The 15,803-nt window shown below is 41.9% G+C and overlaps 1 protein-coding gene across 13 annotated transcripts in view; it reads left to right on the plus strand.

The window, feature by feature from the left end:
* Window positions 1-15,803, plus strand: part of WDR89 (WD repeat domain 89) — a 132,891-nt gene that overhangs the window by 65,022 nt on the left and 52,066 nt on the right. For 7 of the 13 annotated variants that reach the window (XR_006291803.1, XR_006291802.1, XR_006291804.1 and 4 more), the window contains exons 1-3: window positions 3,413-3,506; window positions 9,813-9,918; window positions 11,293-11,468. The exons of 1 other annotated variant lie outside the window; for it this stretch is intronic. The gene's annotated coding sequence lies outside the window, so the exon portion shown is untranslated. Of the gene's footprint in view, window positions 1-3,412; window positions 3,507-9,812; window positions 9,919-11,265; window positions 11,469-11,984; window positions 13,621-15,803 lie in introns of those variants that run through there. 5 more of the 13 variants (XM_037901128.1, XM_037901124.1, XR_006291801.1 and 2 more) reach the window with 4 other exon arrangements.

Raw genomic sequence — 15,803 nt, forward strand, 5'->3', positions numbered from 1 at the left:
CACTTGCAATATTTGTAACCCATATTTAACACCATTCAGTTTTTGCAAAAGAACATGAAACTGACTAGAAATAAGTTATAAAATCAAAAGCTAGTCATTTCCACTAATCTGTGTTGGGGGAAATAACAAAATGTAAATTAAAAACTTTAATGCTAAAAGGTTAATTTGATTTTAAAAATTCTTTCAACTTCTATAAGCTTAGGTATTTGTAAAATAAATAAGGAGAATTACTTAATTATACTAATATAATTTGTACACGTAAGGCTGTTTTTGTTCTTCTGGCTTTTCTGAGTTTTAAATTGGTTTATCTTTTTTACTTTTTTATTACTAGAATGTTTATATTTAACCCCACCCCCCATTTGGAAAAATGTAATAACAAAAAGTTGTAGGAAATACTGACTGACAGCTGTTTGATTTTTTTTTTTTTTTGGTTAATATTTGTCTCAGGCTATCCTTAAGCTTAGACTGACTACCTCCTCTCATTCCGCCATGTACTCTCCTTTTCCTTCTGCTCCTACCTTCCTACTTGGTTTCAGAGTAGCAGCCGTGTTAGTCTGTAGCTCACGAAAGTTTATGCTCAAATAAATTGGTTAGTCTCTAAGGTGCCACAAGTACTCCTTTTCCTCTTCCTACTTGGATTTCCTAAGTAATATCCCTGTGATTTCTCAAGCCTGCACTGTTCTATGTATCACACATGTTGTAGATCCTAATCTTATGAGATCTTCTGCATCTCTGAATCTTGAAGTCTATAATCCCACTGATTTTAAGTTTCCATGCTCACTACTGGCATATTATGATTTTTGTTGACACTGGCTGTTGCCTCGATCCCATACATCTATAAAGGAAAACTTAGTCCCCACTTAAAATCTAGATCAGATACAAATGAAGCAGTGGAAATTCAAATGCACCACTATTTTTAAAATTCTTAATTTAATTCATAGAGATTCTGTGCCTACTCTGTAAATGTTGCTGTATTATCAACTACAAACACTGAAAAATCAGCAGCTCTCCCTACCTCCGCCCTCCCAAAAATAATGGGGTTGCCTTAGAAATCATGTGTTTTTAAAAATATGTATTTTGGATTATTTTGATTTGTCTTCTGGTATTAGAGCGTTGAGAGTTTGTGTTTTTAAGCTTTTCACTGCAATATTGCAGAATCTTATTTTGGCTCAAGTGGCAGGAGCCTGGGCTTTTGGAGCTGCAGGAATGACTTGTGTCCCTGTTGTAGTTGTGTGGGACTGAGGGACTGCAGTGTAGTTGTAGCAGTGTTGGTCCCAGGATATTAGAGAGACAAGGTGGATGAGGTAATATCTTGTTGGACCAGTATAGGACCTGAAGAAGAGCTCAGGGTAAGCTTGAAAGCTTGTCTCTCTTACCAATAGAAGTTGGTCCAGTAAAATATATTACCTCGCCCCCCCCCCCCCCTCTGTAATGTACAGCACAGCAACAGCCATAGGGGTCTCCATGGCTGCAGATGTAATTACATATGGGCATGAAAAAGGTTGAGTGTGTATATGGGACTGGCAAGGAGACCAACCTGCATGGGGGTAGCTACAGTGGAAAAGGGGGATGTTAAGGGCCCAGGCCTATTACTGTTCATAGCCTTACACACCTGGCCCATGCACAGTGGCTCATGGCCCTTCATTGTTCATAATACTACTTGCCTAGCTGGTACCAGGTGGCCTGTCACTACACATAGCCTGGCCGGTACAGGGTGGCCCGTCGCTGTTCATAGCACTGAATGCCTGTTCTGTATAGCATGGCCTGTCACTGTTCACAGCATAGCATGCCTGAGCTGTTCAGGGTGACCCATCACGGTTCTGAGCACCCCATGCACAGGTTGTATGGGATGGTCTTGGGCCCATCATTGTTAATAGATTGTTGCACAGCTGGGCTGTACAAGATGATCTGTAACTGTTCGCAGTGTGGGTGCCAACTCTCCAGCATTGTCCTGGAGTCTCCAGGAATTAAAAATTAATCTTTAATTAAAGATTACGTCGTGTGATGAAACCTCCAGGAATACGTTCAACCAAAATTGGTAACTGTACTTTGCAGCACTGCATGCCACAGCTGTATATGGGGATGTGTCGTTGTTCATAGTACCGCACGCCTGGGCTTTCCGTTGTGGCCTGTGCCTTGCCACTACTCATAGCATTGTACGCACCTAGTGGTCTGTGGCCTGTCTGTGTTCATAAGATCGCAGGCCTGGGCTGTCCATGATGAACTTGGGACTGTCACTGGCTCAGCACAAGATGTCAGGGCTGTACAGGTTGGCCAGTCTCTGTTCATAGTAGTGCAGCCCACGGCTGCATGAGATGGACTTGGCCCATTGCTGGTCAAAGCAATGTACGCCTGTCCTGCAAGTAGGGTGACCAGGTGTCCGGTTTTCAACTGGAACAGCCGGTTGAAAAGGGATCGTGGTGGCTCCAGCCAGCGGCGTGCAGTGGGGCTGTCAGGTTCCCTGTTAGCCTCTGTGCCAGGCGCCCCCCCGGGAAGCAGCTGACATGTCCCCCGTCTGGCTCCTACGTGTAGGGGCCGCCAGGAGGCTCCTTGCGCTGCTCTCGCCTGCAGGCACCGCCCTACCCCAGCTCCCACTGGCTGCGTTTCCCAGCCAATTGGAGTGCGGAGCCGGCGCTTGGGGCGGGAGCAGCGCGTGGAGCCCCGCGGCTGCCCCACCTAGGAGCTGGATCTGTTGGCCACTTCAGGGGCGCAGTGCAGTGCCAGGGCAGCTAGGAACTAGCCTGCCTTCGCCCTGCAGCACCACCGACGGGACTTTTAACAGCCCAGCTGACAGTGCTGGCCGGAGCTGCCAGGGTCCCTTTTCAACCAGGCGTTCTGCTCGAAAACCGGACGCCTGGCAACCCTCAACGCGCCCTCGGTTGTCGGGGTGGCCTGTCGCTGTCACAGCCTAGCACTGCACCCCGGTCTGTACTTGGGCCTGTCTGGGGGTCCCGTGACTGCGGGGGGGCCAGGGTCTGGGACTGTTCAGAGCACCGCCCCCAGCTCTGCTGCTCCCGCACGCCCCCTGAGCCCGGGAGCAGGTTCATCAGGGCCAAGCCCCGCGCCCACAGGGGTCGCCCCTACGTTCCGGGTACCCCGCTATGGGGGAGGGGTGACCGCTGCGGGCCTGGCCGCCCCGCCTATGGGGGAGGGGTCAGGCCGCCCCGCTCCGCCCACAGCCCAGTGAGGCTCCCCCCCCCCGCCAGCCTCCTTCCGGACCAATCCCACTGCCCGCGTTCCCGAGCTGATACCCAATCGTGAAAGCCGAAACTCAGCGCAAAAACAGCCAACGGACGGCTGGGCGGGGCGGGACTGAGGGCAGCAGCCGGCTCGGGTGAGCGGCGGATGCGGACGGGGTTGGGGTGAGGCGTGCAGCGTGCGCATGTCTATGCGGGGCCCGGGAGAGAGGCAGGCGGCTCATGGTGACGTCATTCCCTCGTGCCGGGCCCGGCGCGCGTGTGGGTGGGGGGGAGAGGCGGAAGAGGCTGCCGCGGGGAGTTGAACTGGTGTGTGAGAGGAGTGGGGGACTAGTTCGGGGGGAGCGCCATTGCGGGGAGTCAAAGGGCGCAGGGCCGGGGGAGGCTCTGTGGGTTCTGGGGCAGGGTCTGTCTGGGGGGAGGGGTTCTGGGGCAGGGGCTGTGTGGGGGGGCAGGGTCTGGGGTAGGGTCGGGGGGGCAGGGTCTGTGTGTGTGTGGGGGTTCTGGGGTAGGGTGTGTAAAGGGGGGAGAAGTGGGGGTGGTTGTACAGTATGTTTCAGGACCCTAGCAGTAAAAGACTGCTGAGTGCGTGCGCACTGGACCGTGCCTAGCTTGTGCTGACGTCTTGACTTATGTTGAATAGTCCTTGGTGCTTCCGTTCTCTCATCAGATGTAAATTACGGATATTACACATCTCTGCGTAGAGCATACTCTTTTTGTTGTTGCCTAGAACGCCCCATGAGAAAAATATCTTGATTGCAACATGTACAAATTGAAGCTCAAGATTTTCTCACATATGTATAGACACTGGCCAGCCTCTTGGTACCTTCCATATCTTGTTTGGTACAAGAGTATGATAGCAGTTTTTTGAGATTTCATTCCTGGCAGGTATTGAGAAATGCATTTAATCTCAGAGCTGTCTTGCTGAGGCTGCTCCCTGAAAATGAAAGACAATGCTGATCACCAACATCTTCACCTCTCATCTTTCTGCCAAACTAAGTTGAAACGGTTCTCATTTCTTTGGTTGTGATAGCATCCATGTTGCTGATATCACACCAGTAAAAATGTGCTTCCTTTTATTCTCTCATATCATCAAGATCCGTAGATATTGAAGTGGGAGAAAAGCATGATTTAACTCTACAGTACCACCAGTATCAAAACTTTCTTGTATAGTGTTCTGTTCCAGATTTCAGAAGTGGCACAAAATAGAAATACCTTGAGCACCGGTGAACTTTTAGTTTCCAAATGAATGTACAAGGAGTAGTCCCTACTGCTGTTAATGGGGTTTTGAGAATTTTTTATTTTTAAAATTGTGATTATGGTTTGACACACTATAGCTGTAAATACATATGTATCATACTGCTCTGACAAAGTCAATATGAAGCAAAGGCAGAACTGGCCTTAAATATGCTGTTCTATATATGAATGTAGGTTTTGGTGTATTTTATTCCCCTTGGCCCATTACTTCTGTAATTTCTTCCTTTAAGAGTCTGTCCCTGTTTTTTGCACAGTTATGTGTAGTGAGTTTCTTTAGCAATGCAAATAATATTTCACAAATATTTCTCAGATTCATTTGTTCTGAGTGTAGCAGTGCATCAAATGAGATGGTCCAAAAGATTCTGGGGCATCATCAGTTTCCAGATGGTAAACTCTTCAGAGAAAGAACTGTCTTTTTGTTTGTGAAAGTGTACTAGATGCGTAAGGCACTATGGAAATAATATTAAACTTAGAACGCCATGAAAAGGACATGTTCTACTAGAGCTATATTTGAGATGTGAGACTTGCAGTTGAATTCCGATGCATGCTACTCAGTCCAACCTTCCATCAGTTCATGCTATACTTAATACCTAGTAGGCTACATCTAGACCAGTAAAGATCCTGAAGTCCTGTTGGTATTTGCTGCTACAACTCTGTTATCTGTACACTGTATTTTAAACATTTTAATAATTTGGTTGAAATTTCAGGAGGGAGGGGAGGGCAAAGGCTGTACAGTCCAGCTATAGAATATTCCAACCATGTCAATAGTGCCTTGCTAGAAAGAATAGGGTTGAATGGCTAGTGGCTTTTCCTTCAGCAGTATTGATTAGTTAAAATTCCCCAAAAGTAGTTAAGACTTGCAGAATGAGAGTTCACTTTGCTGTATCAAACCATTTGATGAGAACACTTGAGCCATTTTCTGTTACAAATGGGCAACAATTATGGGAGAAATGTTAGAAGATGGTATGTCTCTGAAGACACCTACATCATAGTGCGTGCTATTTGTCCTTTATAATTGTTTGGCTGTTAGATAAAATCACATGCAGTAGCATATCATGCTACATACTGCAGCACATACTTCTCTAAAATATGAAACCAAGTGATCTATAACTCTACCACTAGACTTGGATATGTGACTTTAAAAAAAAAAAATCCATATCAGCCTCTCATCTCTGACCAGTATATAATATTTTTCCATAGAATCCCTGCCTCATTCAATGCACAGAAAGGATGGTAGTCACTGAGGCCTGGCCTACGCTAGAGGGGGGGGAATCGATCTGAGTTACACAACTTCAGCTATGTGACTAACGTAGCTGAAGTTGACATACTTAGATCGACTTATTGTAGTGGCTTCACTGCGTTAAGTCGACTGCTGACGCTCCCCCGTCGACTCCGCCTGCACCTCTCGCTCCGGTGGAGTACTGGAGAGTGCTCGGCAGTTGATATATTGCGTCTTCACTAGACGCGATAAATCAACCCCTGCTGGATTGATCGCTCTGGACGTAAGTGCAGACGTGCCCTAAGAGAGCAGCTATTCAGTATTTCTTTTTATCCTAATCAATAAGTGTATAATCCCATGCCTTATTTACTGCAACAGTCAAACTCTGCATTGGATATAGAAGTATTAATTTCCTCATGGTCTTTTCTCTGGTGCCCATCACTGTAGTAGCTGATAATGCTTAACGAACATGAATTAATTTCTTCACAATATCCATGGGAAGTAAGATGGTATGTATTTATTATCCCCTTTTACACATGGGGAGTGAAGTCCAAAATTGTCAAGGGTGATAAAAGTTTTATAGGCCTTTATATGTTCAGACCACAGGTCCCACTGAGTTGCAGCTGAGAATGCTAAGCACTTCTGAAAATGAATCCCCAGGTGTATCTATTGGGTACGCAGAAAATGAGGAACACCGTTAATGGCCATCTGTGAAAATTTTGGTTTATGTGACTTTTCCAGAATCTCACAGCTAACAGGAACTCTGTGATAGAGGCAGGGATAGAATCCAGTTCTTCAGAGTGGTGGTTAAAGCAGCCTCATTTCCTGCATAATCCCCTGCCTCATTTGCTGCATAACTTCCTACTTCTGCAATAGATGAGGTAGGGGTCCTACAGATAAGTCTCTTTCATTCTACAATCCTGTTCATTCCCTGAGTACTGTCCATCCTGTGCATTGAATGAAATGGGGTCTGTCACACCACTTCAGTTATCCTTCACCAGCATTGTGTTTTATTGTGGTGGTCAAGCAGGCCACCCCCTGTAGTACTATTTACATATATTTACCATCCCCCAGCCATCTCCCCACTTGCTTCTGGGGATGGGAACAGGACTAGCAACAGCCAGTTTTGACTATCTCTGCCTTCCTTGGGCTTTCTGCTCTCCCCAGAGCTTTCTTCCTCTCAATTTATATATTCCCAGCTGCTAGGGTTCCTTCCCTCTGAAATGATCCCCTCAGCCATAGCTCAGTTAATTGGTCTCAATAAACTTATACTGGTGGGGATTTGAGTCTCAGGCTGAGTCAGCTCCTGACTCAGTACATACTTTCCAAAGGACCCTGTAACAGTATGATCATGTAATTAAAGACTGTCATAATGCCTAAGCAAAAGGGAGCCAAATTAACTTTGCGCAGGCAACCTTAATTCTGGCATTTCCTCACTTTTGTGTGTTCAATTTTGCAGTCGTAACATTCTTTTAATATATATAATATATGTGTAATACAAATTTCCTAAGTTTTAAAGGAAGCAAACTGAAAAAAACAAACCATATTGACCACTATATGGGTCATGAGTAGAACTGCAATCTTTAGACCCCCAGCACAGACCTCTTGCCACATGAGCTAACTAACTGTAGCGGTAGTAGGCTGTTGTCCTCTGTGACCTAGCCAGTAGAGATTGATGAAAGACATACTTTCTTAGTCTGTTTCACAGCTATTTGCTACACATAAGGAGGAATGATGATTCTCAGGAATTCTGAGTTCAGTTCAAAGTTCAGGAGGAGAGTGTTTTCTGGTGGTTATTGATCTTTTTTTATATCCTGTGCTCCCAGTGTCAAAAACCGAGGTGAGGTTGAATTAAGCTAATCATTTACTGTTTCCACGTGTCAGATGTAGAGAAAGTAACACTAATGAATCGTCAGAGTAAGAGGGTGTTAGGTTATAAAATGACAAGATAATGCTTGTCAGCAATTTATCTTTAAGAATTTAGTTTTAATCTTAGATTTTCATTTTGTCATTTGACTTTTAACATATAGCACTTGCAGTTCATTTTTGTGGCCCATATTCAAGAAACATCGCTATCCACAAAATCACTTAAGCACCTGCTTAATTTGAACTCAATAGAGCTCAAACACAAGTGATTTCATGAACTGGGTCCTATAATGGAATATATACATTATATTGCAACAGAAATATCATGGAAGCTAGTTAAGTGACATGGCATTTTAATGTACTAGCCTTTCATTTTTTTAGACATTAGTTTGATCACCAGGAAAACCAATTCTTCAGGGACAGTTTTCCATATCACTAAACATAACTTGAAGTCTTCTCAAAACATGAATTACAGAATACTGGAATAGCTTGGAGGCACTACGGTGCTGTCGAAACAATGTGGCCCAGATCCTCAAAGGTATTTGAGGATCTCGGCTCATGTAAAATTTTGTCTAGGAACTGCATGTGCTTTGTTTAGTTCTAGCCAATGCCGTCAGTATCTCTTTCAGTGACATTAAAATGCACTAAACTAGACAGTCCTATGCAATGTCTGGTTATTACTATGCCATCATTGTTTGAATGACTGTAGTCATAGTTTAGAGTTTGGTTCAGTTACTACTCGGAATAAACTCTTATTTGTAAATGTTTGGGGGAGATCTATATTTTCTTTTTGTTTTACTTAGATTGTATTTTACTGTAATCTGCTGTTGCTTCTGCTTGGTTCTGTAGTGAAGTACTGTAGGATCTCAACTACCCGAACACTAGAATTATTCATATAATTAGAAGTCAGTTTAAAGAAAAATACTGTAACAAAATGTTCAATAAAGGCTTCCCTTCTCCATCATTTGCCGAAACCATTCATGGTTTATTTTTTATTTGGCCTTAGCAGCACTTTCCTTTGACATGTAAAGTCTTAAAGTTTTCTTTTATACTTCTGTAGTGTCTGTAATTGTGAACACCCATCTCCTTCCCCCATACAGCCAGAACTATCACACTCTTCTTGTTTCCAGATCTGTCCGTTATTGCCAAAATCTCTTGCACAGCTTTTCAACAAGAATTAATAAATACAAATGAATAAGTGCCTTATAACTGGTAAGCAATTAACAAATTGGCAAAGTGACCTCATAAAGTCATAGATTCTAAGGCCCGAAAGGAACATTACGATCATCCAGTCTGACCTTCTATATAACACAGGCCATAGAGCTTCCCAAGAATAATTCGTAGTGTATATTTTTTAGAAAAACATCCGCTCTTGATTTAAAAATTGGCAGTGACGGAGAATCCACCACAATCCTTTGGAAACTGTTCTGATGGTTAATTACTCTCACCCTTAAACATTTACATTTTATTTCCAATCTGAATTTGTCTAGCTTCAACTTCCAGCCATTGGATTGTATTATAACTTTCTCTGCTAGATTGAAGAGCCCATTATTAAATATTTTTTCATCATGTAAATATTTGTAGATTTTAATCAAGTCACCCCTCAACCTTTTCTTTGTTAGACTCAAGGAGCTCAATCTATTTAGCATATCTCTATAAGGTATGTTTTCTAATCCATTAATCATTCTTGTGGCTCTTTTCTGAACCCTCTCCAATTTATAAGCATCCTTTTTGAATTGTATGTCCTAGACTGCACACAGTTTTACAGCAGGGTCTCACCAGTGCCAACTACGGAGTTAAAATAACCTCTCTACTCCTAGTCAGAATTCCCTTGTTTATGCGTCAGCTCTTTTGGCCATAGTGTCACACTTGGAGCTGATGTTCAGCTGATTATCCATCACAACCCCCAAAACTTTTTCAGAGACATTGCTTCCCAGAGTAGAGTCCCCCATCCTGTAAGTATGGCCTGCACTCTTTGTTCCTAGATGTATACATTTACTCTATTAAAACACATTGTTTGCTTGTGCCCGGTTAACCAAGCAATCCAGATCACTCTGTATCAGTCACTTGTCCCCTTCATTATTTATAACTCCTCCGAATAAACTAAAATTGTTTTCTAGACAGGGAGATGTGTTGGCTGTTCCTCAGATAGGCAGGTTCAGCTACCAGTGATTTTGGATAATCAGGGAGCCTAATCTAATAAGCATGAGGTTATGTCAGTTGTTATGGAAGTGATGGAGATAGTAGAAATTAGCATTATGATTTTCTTACAGGATCCGAAAGGAGAAGCAGATGGGTTATGAAAGCACTAACACTTGTTCAAAAAACACACGTCTATTACTAGCAAACCTGATAAAAATTCTTCAAAACTTGTATTAGGTAAGTGGATTTGTTTTAGTTTATGTAGTTTCCTCAGTTAGTGTACTGTATGCACCAACCCCAGAGGGAGAATAATGGATTTAAGACAAAATCAGTTGAGCAGCTGAACAGATAGGATGCGTGTTACATAATTGCATCATGCTTTGGGAACTCCGTTGGGGCCCAAAATTCTAGTGCTGTATTAATTTGAGAAGGGGTAGTGTCTCAGCATGACATCTGTTGTGGAGTGTGGTGCAGACTTTGACACTTGCTGGATGTCTGAAGAGCAAACATGTGTGTGTTGTGTGACAAGTGACTTGACTTCTGTGTTTGGAGATAGTGACGCCCGTCCTCAGATTTGGAATCGTCTTGATAATGCCAACTCTAAATGTTTACAACTCTTGATTCAGGCCCTCCAGAAAAGCATGAGAGTAGCATAAAAATCATGAGATTTTAAAAAAATGGTGTGCTGTTTATTTGCATTCCAATTTCTGAACTTTTAGGGTATACTGGGGTCATGTTTTCAAGCTTTGTGTCACAACAATGAGGGCCAGAAACTTACTTTTTTAATGAAAGCTGAAATTCTGTGTAATCCCTTGATTCCAAGAATTGAGCCTCTAAGAAAAACAATAAATTTGGTGAGATTTGTGATGAAATTGTGAGAGTTGGCAACGCTGTTGTCAGAAATGTTTAAAACTTCATTTAAGTTTTCATTGTAATGCCAAAAACAGAAGATAATTTTTCATTTACCTAAATACAGTAATGTGTGCTGGTAAAATAGTGAGGAGATTAGAATTGCATGACTGTCCAAAGGTAGTTCTTCACATGTTCTTGTAATGATTAGATAATTCGGCATTACTTCTATCAAATTACTGTATTAAACTTCTTTAAAAGCTCTGATTCTCTAGTTTCGTGAGGATGGTGTTTCAAATATTCATTGACTGATGGTCAGTTAGTGACACCAAGTGGATTTATTGGGGAATAACATGTTCCGTTGATGAGACATCTTCTTTGTGCATGTAATGAAGGCATCAGTGGGAACGCCAGTTAAGGTTGAATTGAGATGTACGCTTAGTTCAGGACTAAAATCCTTATGCTTCACACTTCAGTGAGTAAAAATAGTTTCCAAATTTGGCAGAGGACAGTTGAATTTTCTATGTAGAAAGAATTTTCTTTGCAGAAGAGACATTTAATAATTCTCTCTCTTTCAAATTTTGCCCTGAAAATCTTGCAGGTTTTTGGGGGTGGGGGAGGCAGGCAGAGTCACTATTTAGGGAGGGCAGGAGGACACCTACCCCCTCTCCCCCAAGTTTCATACCACATTATAATTTTACAAACAATACACATATCTAAAATATGATTGTGCAGTCGCATTCTTTTTGCTGATTTTCCCAGCCTGTTCCTACAAATCCCATAATCCACAGCCACCACCTCATGGCGCTCTTCACTTCAGTGGGAAGTGTATTAACGCATGGCATCACTTCTTGTGTTGAAACAGTCCTGTGTCTACATACACATTGGTGGAGGTTGGAAGAATTCTGCTTTTTAGACATGGCGTTCCATCCTTTCTGGTAAGTATGTTTTTTTCAACGATGTGTGTCATTATTTGGTCTCTTTGATTAAAAAAATAATCCACTTAAGTTGTGCACATCCTATTCAGTTGATTCTTTAGTCCATCACTTCAGTATTCACTGAAGTTCACAGACAGGCTTCAGGCAGAGTCTGCTTCATTTTATAACATAATATACCTTGTTTATTTGAATTACATGAAGAGTAAAAGTAAGAAAACTCTCTGAACGCATAATGTGCCTATGTTCTAACTCTTACAATGTAAACACTTGTTGCCCTGACAGCCTGAAAACACACACACATAATAATAGGCCAGCGATTTTTAAAAATTATTATTATAGTTTTAACTAGTTTAGGGGATTGTTTTGTTCTTCTTGGTACTTCCTGTCAAAATGTGCAATGCATATATATTCTCTGTAATTTTATTCTTTCAAAGTTTAAGGATTACAGTACTGTTCTGTTAGTTTTTTTTACAGGTCTGTGTATTTCATAATTTTCTCTCTTATGCTTGGTTTCAGAGTAACAGTCGTGCTAGTCTGTATTCGCAAAAAGAAAAGGAGTACTTGTGGCACCTTAGAGACTAACCAATTTATTTGGCATAAGCTTTCGTGAGCTACGGCTCACTTCATCGGATGCTTATGCTTATGCTTAAATTTAATTCTTTGAGTAGTGAATTCTAAAATGTCTAACCTGCCCTGGCTGGAGTAATTATCATTATTACGCTTATTACCATCTTCTGCTTTGTCATTCATTATTTAAAGTGATACAATCAAATAGTAGTAGCCTTCTAGAATGTAAACTTAGCTTGTACTCACCTTAGCAGTGCCAGTTTTAAGAAAAAAAAATAAAGCAACTATCTAATATTGATGAGTGTCATTAACATTAGTGAAATACCTAAGTTTAGACACTGTGCAGATGAAGGTTGCTTATTTTCAAATTGCATTTTTAATTGTATCTGTAAAATAACTTTAAAATTTGAAAGAAATAAGTATGGTTCCAAGTCTGATACTAATAGTAATGATGGAGTCAAATGTTAGTGAGTCATGTACATGATTGTGACTGGTAAATGTAAATGACAAAATAATTAGAAAAATAAATCCCTGTTCTTAATGAAAGAGGAAAAAAAAAACTAAATCGCATATGTTAAAATACATTTTTAGTGGAGTGAAAAACAATTGACTAATCGGAGGTTCTCAAACTGTCGGTCGGGACCCCAGAGTGGGTCGCAACCCCATTTTAATAGGGTCGTCAGGGATGGTGTTAGACTTGCAGAGGCCCAGGGCCGAAGCCTGAGCCCCACTCTTCTGGTCGAAGCCAACGCCTGAGGGGCTTCAGCCCTGGGCAGTGGGGCTCAGGCTTCAGCTTCAGCCCTGGACAGCGGGGCTCAGGTTACAGGCCCCCTGCCTGGAGCTGAAGCCCTTGGGCTTGGGCTTTGGCTTTGGCCCCCCTCTCCCTCATCCACTACACAGGATGGTGGGGCTCGAGCTTTTGCCCCCCCTCGTCTGGGGTGGTGGAGCTCAGGTGGGCTCAGGCTTTGGTCCCTCCTCTTGGAGTTATATAGTAATTTTTGTTGTCAGAAGGGGGTTGCTGTGCAATGAAGTTTGAGAACCGCTGGAGTAGATAATGGCAATAACACAGTGTGTGTCTGTTAAAGAGAGCCAGAGTTATTGCTTCAGTGTGTGATATCCTTTTCCCTGAAGCATACCTCCATGAAGAGTTCCTTGTTGAATTCTGTGCATATACGCGGATGTCTTTTTTCTTTTTTTCTTTTTTCCTTTTTTTAAGCAGGGTTATCTAACAGTGCTAAGCAGACAGCTGTCATGCTTTATATACTGTTTGATTTGACTGACCATTTTTTCCTTTGGTTTCTTCAGTTTTATTTTGCAGAATGATTTGTCTTCACCACTAATACACTCACTAACATCTGATTCACTTGTGCTACCATAAACCAAATCAGAGTAGGAAGCAGCAATCATTTCCAAGCCTTCCATGTAATTGGGGGGAAAGAAAAAAGGAAAAAAATACTGTTTTATTTTTGCTTCATAGTGTTTTATATGTCTTTTTCATTTATTGCACAAGTATTCGCTGCCTCATTGAAAGGCATTGTTGTGTTGCCTTTAAATAATATTTAATTTAATAAAAATAAAATGAGAATAGTGTAGATTTTATTTTATTACTATTTTTGTATGTTTAAAAGCTGATTTAAAAAAAAAAAATTCCCGTGTACAATGGCACCTCTACCACCACAGCAGAGGAATATTTTATAATTTTTTAAAAGAAAGGCCCCTGACTATGAAAACGGTGACAGTGAAGAACCATCCTTTAGGAAGCATTTGCACAGATCATTTTCAAGTAGCATTGTTCTGCCCTCAACACAGAAAAACAAACAGGATAATGATCCTTGTGCCAATATATCAATGGCTACCAACTACACATCTCAGGATGTCCTGTGTGCTCTGACATCACCAGCGGGGTAGAAGGTTTTGTTAAACAGAGTTTACCTGTTCATCACAGGAAAAACAACAACATCTCCATAGCTTATTTCATTGCACAAAGAGGAACAACCAATACAGCCTAAGGTTGACATTTCAACTGTAGTTGGTTTTCTTTGTACCCCTTTATTGAATACTCAGTTGTAGAGGATTCTGTTTTTTGCTTTCCATGGCATCACTTTGCTACTCAAAGCACAATTGGACCAGGAGAACAATGCAACAACAGAACATTCATTGAGCGTAGCTTTAAGAAATGGGAAGATTTTCATAGTTTGTTAAAACAACATCCATTCAGTTCCAGGCATACGGCAGTTTTCATTTCATGGCAAAACTACTTGAAACTTAGGAGCAGCAGTTCGAAAAGTGTTGCAGATCAACTTGTTTCCAGTTGTCAGGCTTCCATAGCTGAAAATTGCCAGCGTGTTGAAACACTCTTAAAGGTATCCATGCTCTGCATGATGTTGCTTTTCCACGGCATGATGAAATACCTAATTCTAGCAATCAAGGCAATTTCATGGAAATTCTTGAGCTGGTTGCTTCAACTTAGCCCAGCCTTTTGAATAGACTAAGAAGCAAGTATGGACACTGTGATCCAGTGTGTCTGGGGCAATCCTTACTGGAAATGCCATGGTCAGGGCAGGCTGCAAAAGGGAGAGCAGATACTCCCAAGACTGGTGGGTAACTCTGAAGTTAAACTCCCCAACCAGTCACAAATTGTGCTCCTGATCCCCCACACTGGTTATTGAGAAGCTGAAAAAGGAAATCACACAGACCCCTTTATTGCATTCCAATTCTCTGGCTCCCAGTCAGCACATAGGTCCAGTACAGTAAGAAATTATTTAAACTCTGTTCACATATACAAAATGTTCTTCTGACCGCAAAGGGTCAGCCACGTTTCCAGGTCAGTATAAGTTTGGCTCTTACTCAAAATACCACACTGCCAGCCAATCCGTTGCTATCTAAAACTAAAGGTTTATTATAAAGAAAAAAGAACAAGAAGAGAGATGTTAAATGGTAAAGCAGTCACATACGTACAAAGATTCAAAGTCCACGTATCAGGCTCCTAGCAGTATTGGTGAGTTTACTGGCTTGAAAGTCCCTCTGGAACAAATCCACAGCTTGGATGGGTCATTCAGTCCTTTGTTCAGAGCTTCATTTGCAGAAAGATTACTCCAGAGGTAAGAAGCAGGAATGCCTTTTATAGTCTTTTGCCATTCAACTTGTGCTTCCTTTGTTCCAAACGCAAGCTCCCGAGCACATAGCCTGGAAGCCTTAGAGTTCTATCCATATGCATGCCCCTGCATGCCTTGCTTTGTCATAAGGTGTAGCCCTTGACCCTTTCAGTGGGTTAATTGTACCATTGATACTCCTTGATGAGCTGTCAAACAGGCTAAGCAGTGCTGATGCCAAACTGTCAGGGGGTGTCACCCAGAAGCATAGCACAAGTTTGAAATACAGACATGCATACATATCTATAACTCATAATACAAAGGTGATACAAACATATAAACAAGATTATACTTGGCAAATTATAACATTTTTGCAGATATCTTGCATGGCATATCTTGCACAGCTCATTGCAATTTTACAATATTGGTGTTCATAATATCCTAAAGTGTCCCCCAAATTCCATACAGTGTCACAGACACTGTACCTCTCACCAGTACCAGAATGATTTAATATATTCTGCAGCAGAAGCCCTGAGAGAAAGCATTGTTGAAGAGGTTGGACAAGTCAAGTATTTTTCTGTCCTTGCTGATGAAACTAAAGATGCATCAAAAAAAAAAAAAAGAGCTGTGTCTCCTTTTACACTTCTATCGAAAAGGAATAATTCAGGAAAGAGTT

This window comes from Chelonia mydas, chromosome 6 (assembly GCF_015237465.2).
Source record: "Chelonia mydas isolate rCheMyd1 chromosome 6, rCheMyd1.pri.v2, whole genome shotgun sequence".
In the NCBI taxonomy this organism is placed as follows: Eukaryota; Metazoa; Chordata; order Testudines; family Cheloniidae; genus Chelonia; species Chelonia mydas.